Source organism: Myotis nattereri (genome assembly GCF_964212035.1).
Source record: "Myotis nattereri genome assembly, chromosome: 5".
Lineage (NCBI taxonomy): Eukaryota > Metazoa > Chordata > Mammalia > Chiroptera > Vespertilionidae > Myotis > Myotis nattereri.
In genome coordinates this window covers 31,353,447-31,364,169 of record NC_138080.1, presented here as the reverse complement: position 1 = coordinate 31,364,169, position 10,723 = coordinate 31,353,447, and the positions used below count along the sequence as shown (strand labels likewise).

Here is a 10,723-nt window from a genome sequence, read left to right as displayed (position 1 = left end):
TTCTCTGAGCTAATAAACCTCTTTATGAAGTTAAGCAAGTAGAGTCAGGTTTTCTGTTCCCTGTGGCTAAAAGCACGTAACTGATTCAGCTGGTCCTGCTGGCCCCTTTGAACACCTCTTTTTAAAATATATTTTTATTGATTTCAGAGAGAAAGAAAGTTGGGAGAGAGAGGGGAGAGAGAGAGAGAGAGAGAGAGAGAGAGAGAGAGAGAGAGAGAGGAGAGAGAAACATCAATGATGGCAGAGAATCATTGACCAGCTGCCTCCTGCATGCCCCCCACTGGGGACCGAGCCTGTAACCCCGGCATGTGCCCTTGACCAGAATCAAACCCAGGACTCTTCAGTCCGCAGGCCAACACTCTATCCATTGAGCCAAACCAGCCAGGGCTGAACACCTCTTTTTAATGACAGAGAGGGATGTAACTTTGACCTTGCCTCCCTTATAATAATCCTTGCTGCTATGTGATTATGTCTATACTAGTAAGCAGCTGCCTGGTGAGTAGTTCCAATTATCTGTGAGCACATACAAAGGTTTAGAGCAGCAGTTCTCAACCTGTGGGTCGCGACCCCTTTGGTGGTCAAATGACCCTTTCCCAGGGGTCGCCTAAGACCATCCTGCATATCAGATATTTACATTACGATTCATAACAGTAGCAACATTACAGTTATGAAGTAGCAACGAAAATAATTTTACGGTTGGGTCACAACATGAGGAACTGTATTTAAAGGGCCAGAAGGTTGAGAACCACTGATTAGAGGCTTCACTCCGTGAACAGGCAGGAATTGGCTGGGAAGGGAGGGAATGTGTATTAGTTTCCTAGGGCAGCGGTAACACATTTTCACAAATGTAGTGGCTTAAAACAATACATTTATTATTGCACCGTTCTGGAGGTCAGGAATCTGAAATGAGTCTCATTGGGCTAAATTCCAGGCATGGGCAAGCTGGTTCCTTCTGAAGGCTCCAGAGAGAATCATTTCCTGCTTTTTCTGGCTTCTAGAGGCGGCTGCATTCCTGGGGCCCTGGAAATCATCTCCTCTGACTCCGACCCTCCTGCCTCTCTCTTATACGAAAACTTTTTTTAAAGATATAAATTTTTGTTGATTTCAGAAATAAAGGGAGAGGGAGAGAGAGATAGAAACTAATGAGAGAGAATCATTGATCGGCTGCCTCCTGCGCGCTCCCTATTGGGGATCAAGCCCCCAACCCGGGCATGTTCCCTTGACCGGAATCGAACCTGGGACCCTTCATTCCGCAGGCTGACACTCTATCCACTGAGCCAAACTAGCCAGGGAATTATAGGGACACTTGTGATGACACTGGGCCCCCTGAGCAATGGAGGACAATTTCCCCATCTCAAGATCATTAACTTCATCCCATATGTAAAGTCCCTTTTGTCATGGAAGGGACATTTTTATAGATTCTGGGGTTGGATGTGGACATCTTTGTGGGGAGGGGGGAATTATTCTGCTGACCACAGAGTGAATGGACCATCATTTTTATGATTCTATCGGATGGCTGGGCATGTTCTGTGTTGATCTCACCTACAGTAACTAATGAGAACGCATACAGACACTTGGAGGATTGGGGGGGCTGGGCTGGAAGGTGCAAGATGGCTTCATTGGCTAGTTCTCCACACACTAGCCCAGCCTTCAAGAAGCTACACTGGTGCCTGGCAGGTGTGGCTCAGTGGTTGAGTATCAACCTATGAATCAGGAAGTCACAGTTCAATTCCTGGTCAGGGCACATGCCTGGGTTCTGGGCTCCATCCCCACTAGGGGCCGTGCAGGAGGCAGCTGAACAATTTCTCATCATTGATGTTTGTATCCTTCTCTCCCTCTCCCTTTCTCTCTCTGAAATTGATAAAAATATGTGTGTTCGTTTTTTGTTTTTGTTTTTTAAAGAAGCTACACTGGCTTCCTTATGTATGGAGGTCTAATTCCCACACCTCACTTCTGCCACCTTCTATAGCTCAAAGCAAATCACATGGCCATGCCTACCCTGGTGCAGAGGGGTGGAGAGCAGACTGCCCCTCTGGGTGGGAGAGGCCTCAACGTCCCACTGCAAAGGGGCATGCTGTTGGAATGGAAGGAATTTGAAGTCACTGCACAGCCCACCCTCGTCGTTTGGTCTAGTTGTTTAAGTTCATGTTCTCGGTTGGTGTTCTGACTCCTGTTACTTCTCCCTTGGTAGCTTTCCGCCATCAGTTCTTTCCTGGTAATGGGTGTTGGAGAGGTCAGCTCTAAGCAGCTCTAAGCAGCTCTAAGCAGACAGAGGGGAACCTCGGAAGCCATCCAATGTCTGAGGGATTCATGGAGGGTCCCAGCAACCGCCCACCTGCAATGGAATTCGTACGTGGCCGTTAAGTTGAAATTCAAATGCACACAGGCTGCTCAGGCGCCACCAGATGGCACCGCATTCGTTGTGAAATTGGAGGGCTCTGGGCTCACCACGCTTGGAAGGCTGGTGAAGCAGATGATATCACCGAGTTTGTAACTCTTCGTGAAATTACTGATTCGGGCAAATTTACCAATGATATTCAGACCCTGAGATGCATGGATGGGGGGCAACAGAACGATTGTACACGGTGGATTCTCATCACACACAATACTGTCGGTGTTGCTAGCGAGACTTCTCAAACAGCCATTGTCAATAAAAAGGGGGCCGAAGGACAGACAGATGGATAGACTAGGAGCCCAAGACAGACCATATCCACATCTGGAGGGTTGATTTACAACCGAGGAGGCAGCGCACTGCAGTGCCGAAAGGACGACTTCTCAATAAATGATGCTGGGACAACTGGATATCACTATTGAAAAAATACAAAATGTGACTCCTACCTCACACCGTACACAAGACAATCTGGGGAGGACTACGGACCTGAATATGAAAGGTAAACAGTAACATTGTAGCATCTGATACAGGTGCTCGCTTCGGCAGCACATGTACTAACATCGGAACGATACAGAGAAGATTAGCACGGCCCCTGCGCAAGGATGACACGCATAACCCTGAAGGTTCCATTTTTTTTTTTTTTAAAGAAAAGAATATGATACAGGAAAATACTTTTATAACCTTGTGGTGAGGATTTTTGAAATAGGTCACATAACAATAAAGGAAGAGAGTGATGCACTGGGTTATATTAAAATGAAGAACTGTTCAAAGACACCATTAAGGAAGTGAAAGGCAGCTGAAACCGGTTTGGCTCAGTGGATAGAGCATCGGCCTGCGGACTGAAAGGTCCCAGGTTCGATTCCGGTCAAGGGCATGTATACCTGGGTTGCGGGCATATCCCCAGTAGGAGATGTGCAGGAGGCAGCTGATCGATGTTTCTCTCTCATCGATGTTTCTAGCTCTCTATTTCTCTCCCTTCCTCTCTGTAAAAAATCAATAAAATATATTTAAAAAAAAAAAAAAAAGCCGAAGGAAGTGAAAGGCAAATCACAAAGGAGGTATTTGTAATCCATGCAACTGATAAAAAGGTCAGATCTAGAATTTATAGAGAATTCCTCGAAGTCACTGAGAAAAAGTCAGGCAGACAAGTTGAAAACTGGGTTACACTTGACTAGATGATTCAAAAAGAGGGAAATCTGCCCTGCCAGTGTGGCTCAGTGGTTGAGCATCTACCCATCAGCCAGGAAGTCACAGTTGGATTCCGGTCAGGGCACATGCCCAGGATTTTGGGCTCGATCCCCAGAAAGGAGTGTGCAGAGGCAGCCAATCAATGATTCTCTCTCATCATTGATGTTTCTCTCTCTCTCTCCCTCTCCCTTCCTTTTGAAATAAAAAAATATATATATATTTTAAAAAGACAAACATAGCCCTGGCAAGTTTTGCTCAGTAGTGTCGGCCTGCTTACGAAAGGGTTCAGGTTCAATTCCCAGTCAAGGGCATGTACCTGGGTTGCAGGTTTGAACCCTGCCTCTGGTTGGGGGGTGTTCAGGAAGCAAACTATATGTCTTTTCACATTGATGTTTCTCTCTCTCTCTCTCTCTCTCTCTCTCTCTCTCTCTCTCTCCCCCTCCTCCTTCACTTTCTCTAAAAATCAATGGAAAAAATATCCTCAGGTGAGGATTTAAAAAACAAAAAAATACAAATATACCAACATTAAAGGACAGATTGCTTCTTTAATTATCTTAATACAACTACTTTAACTACTGCACAATTCCTTTCCAGTCGTACATATTTTTTTAAAAATATATTTTATTGATTTTTTACAGAGAGAAAGGGAAAAGGATAGAGAGCTAGAAACAGCAATGAGAGAGAGAGACATCCATCAGCTGCCTCCTGCACATTCCCCACTGGGGATGTGCCCGCAACCAAGGTACATGCCCGTGACCGGAATCGAACCTGGGACCCTTCAGTCCGCAGGCTGACGCTCTATCCACCAAGCCAAACCGGTTAGGGCCAGTCGTACATATTTTTAAATTAAATTTATTGGGTTTCTATGTTACAAGATATGTGTATTGCACCGTGTGCCCCACCACCCAAAATACATATTGTTTTATATCAGCTCATAAACCATTTTGTTTATTTTTCCCCATTTACCATTATAACCCAAACATGGCCAATGTTTTTTCACAGTTACTGTAGCAGAAGCATAACATTCTCCCTGTGGCTGTAATATAATTTTATCAAGCCACTCTCCCGCCACTATACGTTGGCTTACTGGCTCTGCCTTTTCAAAAGAATTACGTGTTATTCTTGATTCCGTCTCCTCTTAGCTATGAGAATTTATTCTAACCATTAGCCCTCCCTTGCATTTGATTCTTTCCTTGTCTTCACACACCGTCTCTTCTGTCCGCAGGGATTTTCAACCTTATCTATCCCCAAATATATCTCAATCCTGGCATATGCCCTTCTCTGTAAATATACTTGATTATATTTAGAACTGAAAGCTTTCTGTAAGAATCCCTAAATTGGAAGCCACTTTTAATTTGTAAGTATCCATGTTTAGAAATCAGCTATGATTGGAGAGGGGCCTGCCAGGCCTCCCTCTTGCAAGTGTCAGAGCCTTGAAAAAGGGGGAGCTGATCATTTTGATGAGAAAGCTCCTTCCTCGTTAGCAAAATCAGCCTGAAACACAAAAGCTGGTGAATTGACGACCACGCTATTTCCAATCAGCGTTTTCAGGACTCATGGGTGGTCCTTAAGTTACTTTGATAATTTACATGATCTGTATTTATTTTTTAAACATCTCACGCTGCCCTGGCCGGCGCGGCTCCATGTTGAGGGATGACCTATGAACCAGGAGGTCACAGTTCGATTCCTGATCAGGGCACAGGCCTGGGTGGCAGGTTCAACCCCCCAGTATGGGGCGTGCAGGAGGCAGCCAATCAATGATTCTCTCTCATCATTGATATTTCTATCGCTCCCTCTCCCTTCCTCTCTGATATCAATAAAAATATATTAAGTAAATAAACCAATAAATATCTCACGCTTCCATGTCCAGCCAGGAAAGAAATCAATGCATCTATCAATACAGGTTTTTATGTTTCAAGTTTTAAAAAATATTTAAAATTTCTCTCAGCACGAACTCTCTTACCCCATGGCATACATTTGTAAGGTCACACGCGTTCGCCAGGCCATGAGGAAGAACATCATGTGTAGTACCAACCAGATGAATTTCTGGAACAGGCACAGCTTCTGGGGGGAATGGAGGGAACTTCCTGGGAGGCAGGAATGTTCTAGATTTTTTTTTTTAATCCTCACCCGAGGACTTTTTTTTTTTTTTAATTATTGATTTTAAAGAGAGAAGCAAGAGAGAGAGAAAAAATCTATGTGAGAGAGAAACATGGCGACCAGTTGCATTACATATGTGCCCTGACCAGAGGTCGAACCCACAGCCTTTTGGTGGATGGGACAATGCTCCAACCTGCTCTGCTCTCGATCTTGATGGGGTAGGGGGATGCAGGGCCCTGCGTAAGTTATGCATCACACTGCACTCAGGCTCTGTGCGGGCCATTGTAAGTAAAGCATATTGCGGTGAAGGTCAGGTGACATGATGTTACACTTTCACCTTCAGGTCTGGCATCTTCTCCAAGACACAGAATTCGCTGTGAGTGCAGAAAGCGAGCCCATGTTGGCCCCAGGATGCCAAGGGGAGGTCACCAGGCCTTTTTTGCTTCACCTTATTGACATTTCTTGCTGTTTGCTGATCAAACACCTTTCCCCAGGAGTCCTTGAACCACCGCAGCCCCCAACCCAAGCCAGCAGTGGCCTCTAGATGGCGCTGTTTACACAGCCAGGAATTAATTAATTTTCTGCTTCTTTATTTTGTTTTCTTATTCAATTGTTACTACATATGTATTTCTTGCCTCCCCCCCCCCCCCTTTCCCAAACTTTATTAAAGAAAAAGCAATGGCCCTGACTGGTTTGGCTCAGTGGATAGAGCGTCGGCCTGCGGACTGAAGGGTCCCAGGTTCGATTCCGGTCAAGGGCATGTACCTTGGTTGCGGGCACATCCCCAGTAGGTGGTGTGCAGGAGGCAGCTGATTGATGTTTCTCTCTCATCGATGTTTCTAACTCTCTATCCCTCTCTCGTCCTCTCTGTGAAAAATCAATAAAATAAATTTTAAAAAAAAAGAAAAAAAAAAGAAAAAGCAATGATTGTAAATCTCTAAAACATAGTCAATTTTCTGGGACTCTTCCCTTGAACATGTGATGTTTGATTTTGAAACGCATACCACGTGTGCATGGTTCCCAACTGTACTAAACAGGTGAGAGGCTGAGATCCTAACAGGTTCCTCTTCCAACTCTCCCCAGCCTGTGGTCTGTCTTTGGATCAGCAATAATTGCCTGAGCAGTTACTGTGGCTTCATTCATTTCTGTCTGTAGCTCTCTGAGCTCTTCTACATGCAGCAATCGCAGAATTTGAGCAGCTTCATTAAGAACTGCATCTCCTGTGTCAAAACCAAGAAGATGCTTGTCTAAAGCAACAGGAAACCCCTCTTTCGCTTGATTTGCTTTAGCAACTGCCTCCTGTGTCAGGCGTTCCTGGGCCAAAATGCGAATTGCCAGGTAATCATCACGACGCTGAATCTAAAGAAGGTTAGCCAAAGCCATTACACCAGCCTTAAAATCAGGATTATTAACATCCAAATTGATCAATGGCTCTGCATTTTTAGCTGCATTGTCAGCATTGTTTGTATTATCAGATACTGAGTCCTTATATTTTTCAGCGTTATCTCCATATTCAAGTCTAACGGCTAAACCAAGAAGCCAGTCAATTGCTTCTTGTCGATATCTTGAATCTTGAAAGGACAGCTAACATCTGTGAGATACTTTTCAAAGAACTTGGGCCAGTCACTGCTGTGGATGTTTCTTAAATTACCTCTGCCTTCAATCTTGTAGTGTCTGATTTTCTGGTCTTCAAGCCAAACAATAAAGTTTCTAAATTCTGTTTCATCTTTGCAGTTGAAGCCGGCAGGATCGTGGTAGTCGAGGGCCATCAGCTTGTGGCAGAACATGGTCCTGGCTTCCCGCTCTGTCCCCCGGGCTCCGGCCGGGAGAGGAGAGAGAGGCGAGGAGCAGCTGGCGACGAAGCTCCCCTTCTTGCCATTTTATTGTTCATATTTTTAATCTTTTTTCCCCTTCTTAATATGTTTTTTTAAAAGAATTGTTTATTGATTTTTAGAGGAGAGGAAGGGAAAGAAGTATGAATTTGAGATGCAACATTGATTGGCTGCCTTCTGCACACCCCCCACCAGGGATTGAACCTGAAACCCAAGCAGGTGCCCTTACCAGGAATCAAGCCATTTATAGTCTCAAACATGCATGACATTGGTGCATGGGACTACATCCAACCAGCTGAGCCACACAGGCCAGGGCTGTCCTTCTTAAACAGGAGCCTTTAATATTTCATATAATACTGGTTTGTTAGTGATGAACTTCTCTAGCTTTTTCTTGTCTAGGAAGATCTTCATATGTCCTTGGATTCTAAATGAGAGCTTTGCTGTGTAGAGTAATCTTAGATCTATGTCCTTGCTTTTTTCATCACCTTGAATATTTCTTGCCAATCACTTCCGGCCTGCAAAGTTTCTGTTGAGAAATCAGCTGACAGTCATATGAGAGGTCCCTTGTAGGTAACTAACTGCTTTTCTCTTACTGCTTTAAGATTCTCTCTTTGCCTTTAACCTGTTGCATTTTAACTATGATGTGTTTGGGTGTGGGTTTCTTTGGGTTCATCTTGTTTGGGACTCTATGGGCTTCCTGGACTTGTATGTCTGTTTCCTTCACCAGGTTAGGGAACTTTTCTGTCATTATTTTTTCAAATAGGTTTTCAATTTCTTGCTGTCTTTCTCTCTCTCTTCTCTTTCTGGCACCCCCGTGATGCAAATGTCAGTATGCTTGAAATTGTCCCAGAGGCTCCTTACACTATCCTAATTTTTAAAAATTCTTTTTGTTGTTCTGATTGGGTGTTTTCTATTTTCTTATGTACCAAATCACTAATTTCATTCTTAGCCTCATCTATTCTACTGTTAGTACCCTGTAAATTATGCATTTCAGTTAGAGTATCCTTTATTTCTGACTAATTCTTTCTTTACGGTTTCCATGTCCTATTTTATGCTGTTGAACTTCTCACTAAGTTCATCTACTCTTCCCCTAAGTCCAATGAGCATCCTTATAACCAGTGTTTTGAACTCTGCATCTAGTAATTGCTTGTCTTCATTTTGCCTAGTTCTTTTTCTGGAGGTTTTTGTTTTTCTGTTCTTTCATTTGAGACGTGTTTCTTTGTCTCTTCTTTTTGGCGGCCACCCTGTGTTTGTTCCTGTGTTAGGCAGAGCTGCCACATCTCCTCAGCTTGGCAGAGTGGCCTAGTGTGATAGGTGTCCTGCAAGGCCCAGGGGCAAAGCCTCCCGTCCACCCGATCTGGGCTCTCCGGCTGTGCCCGTGTGGCTGTGTGCACCCTCCTGGTGTAGTTAAGCCTTGATTGCTGTTGGCATGTCCGTGGGAGGGATTCACCCCCAGGACACTTGGCTACAAGCACTGGCGGCTAACACTGTGGAAATCGGCTGTGCAGTGGCCCACCCCATGAAGTATGACTTACTTCAGCAGGCTTTGTGCTGAGTCTTCCCTATAAGTGTGTTGCTCGTGGAGGTGGTTGGGTGGTCCTTCAACGTGACCGGAAGCTGTTCACTGGGTGCGCTGGCTCTGGGGCCTCCCAGGAGGTGAAGGCCAACCTGTGTTCTACCTGGGGCCACCTGGCATGAACTACAAAGTGACCTGCAGATGGTTGTTACCTGTGCTGGGCTGGGAGGTGCCCAGGGAAGGCCAACCTGCAAACCAAGACCAGCTGCCATTAGTGCTGGGCCTGGAGCCACTTAGTGAGGGGTATGGAGCACACTGAGGCCAGATGTTGCTTGTTGGAGAGATTTTAGCAAAGTCTGAAGCATGAGCCAAGATAGGCCATTAGCATGGAAAAGCCACTGGAAACAACTTGGGTGAGCCTGCAAGTTGGGTGGGGCAGAGTCTCAGAGAATCCACAGGGCTGGGCGAACAATGGGAGCCAGGTTGATGGAGACTCAGATATGGTGCCCAACCCCAGGAATTTAAATTTATTTCTATAGCTTCTACAATTTCTCTAAAACCCTCGTTGGCCAGCAGGTGGGACAATGTCATTTCCCACCCCACCACCCTGACTCTGGGACACCAGGGCTGTCACACAGAGATATCATTCACACCAAACATGCATGACGTTGAAGAAAAAATATTGGACAGTTAGCAAAATACTGGGTGGGAGAGCAACTGCAGGGACCAGGATATGTCACCCCAAAATATGCTATGCTGGCATAAGAATTGTTTTGAGCTGAAGGCATTTGAATTCCTAAAATCTGTTATCTGCCTAGCCCTAACCGGTTTGGCTCAGTGGATAGAGCGTCGGCCTGCGGACTGAAGGGTTCCGGGTTTGATTCCAGTCAAGGGCATGTACCTTGGTTGCGGGCACATCTCCAGTAGGAGGTATGCAGGAGGCAGCGGATCAATGTTTCTTTCTTTCTTTCTTTCTTTTTTTTTTTAAATATATTTTATTGATTTTTTACAGAGAGGAAGAGAGAGAGATAGAGAGTTAGAAACATCGATGAGAGAGAAACATCGATCAGCTGCCTCCTGCACATCTCCCACTGGGGATATGCCCGCAACCCAGGCACATGCCCTTGACCGGAATCGAACCTGGGACCTTTCAGTCTGCAGGCCGACGCTCTATCCACTGAGCCAAACCGGTTTCGGCTGATGTTTCTTTCTTATTGATGTTTCTAACTCTCTGTTCCTCTCCCTTCTTCTCTGTAAAATATCAATAAAATATTTTTTAAAAAAAAATCTGTTATCTGCCTAAAAGCAGAATCTCTTGAATGAATGAATGAATGAATGAATGAATAAATAAATAAATAAATAAATAAAGGTCATAAATCCCTTCCTGTGGTCGGCTGTAATTTTCTCTTCTTGGAAAAGAGAAGTGGGAACCACTCCCAGACAGACTTTGTCACAAATGCTATCCCTCCTGTCTGTCCTCCGAGGGCCCCTTCACTGGCCCTGAAGTTCGTTGCTCGGCCGTAAGCGGCCATTGCTGCCCTCTCTTCCCTATCACTGTATCTGTAAGTTCTCAGGCCTCATGGTTCCTTTGGGCATTCACTTATTTATGTAACGCCCCAGCATGTAAAATTAAGAATTGAATTAATAAATATGTAAATTAAGAATGCCTCCTGTTAAAATGTCTTTTATTCGTTT

The 10,723-nt window shown here is 44.8% G+C and overlaps 1 pseudogene across 1 annotated transcript; it reads right to left on the bottom strand.

Moving 5' to 3' along the window:
• Nucleotides 1-6,733: 6,733 nt before the first annotated feature.
• On the bottom strand, nt 6,734-7,467 carry LOC308520202 (RNA transcription, translation and transport factor protein-like; annotated as a pseudogene). The gene has a single exon. The product of its transcript is annotated as an RNA transcription, translation and transport factor protein-like (transcript).
• Nucleotides 7,468-10,723: the final 3,256 nt, after the last annotated feature.